The following is a 1013-nucleotide window of genomic DNA, read 5'->3' as shown; positions in this document are numbered from 1 at the left end:
GTCATTTGTGGGAGCTGCAGGAGAAGCCTGTGCCATGCTCGGCCTCTGCGCTTGGTGTCGCGTCTGAAGCTGTGCTCCGGTGGGTATGGGGCAGGTGAGGACACCAGCACTCAAGAGGACACGGTGGAACCCATGTCAGGCCCTCATTGTCTTGGATTCAGTGACACTGGTGACCCACAGGAGGAGCTGGCATTCTCTGATTGGAGCTCCCTTCGCTTGGGCCTCACAGCAGCTGCAGGTGGCCTGGCAGGAGCCCGAGGGGCTACACTGACAGCAAGTGAGGGCTCCACCACCTCAGCGCGGCCTTGCCTCTGCCTTTCCATCTCTTCCAGATTCTCTCGTGCTCAACCTGAACCCAGAACCTGAGAGCAGAGTAAGCTCTTGGAGGGCCGGTGGAAACCTAGCTGGATACTCCAGTCCAGAGTCACACAAGCCAGCTAACCAGGGCTCCCTGGGGTGATTAACCTGGAAGCAGCCAGTGAGGCACAGCTGGCCAGAGAATGGAAGCTCTAGAACTCTCTAGTAGCTCCTGGGTTGATGGTAGGGTAGTGGCATTGTTACCAGGCTCTTCAGGATTCCTTAGTCTTACCCGTCCCTCCAGAAATGGGGTAGGTGGGCATCCCCAGGCCTTGGTGTCCGCTCTGGCCTGTGCCCTGAATGATTGGCCAAGGAGGTAGAAGTAGAAGTAACAGGTAATTTCTGAGTGGGAGCTGAAAGAATCTACACAGGCTCTGTCATCTTCTCTTCTTCTTTTATCATTTGACCAGTAGTGTGCATAAGGCAGATGCTTTATCATCTTGAGGCCTACAGGATGAAAAAGATGAAGTTGATCCCCCATCCAAAATCTAATGGACTTGGAGAGTGAGCAAGTGCACTGGAATGACCCAGAGGGAGAGTAAGGGGAGGGAGGAGGGAGGAGGGTTCAGGATGGGGAACACAGGTATACCTGTGGCGGATTCATTTCGATAATTGGCAAAACTAATACAATATTGTAAAGTTTAAACATAAAATAA

Source organism: Bison bison, unplaced genomic scaffold (assembly GCF_000754665.1).
Source record: "Bison bison bison isolate TAMUID 2011002044 unplaced genomic scaffold, Bison_UMD1.0 scf7180017864230, whole genome shotgun sequence".
NCBI classification, from domain to species: Eukaryota; Metazoa; Chordata; class Mammalia; order Artiodactyla; family Bovidae; genus Bison; species Bison bison.
Note: the sequence above shows the minus strand (reverse complement) of the source record.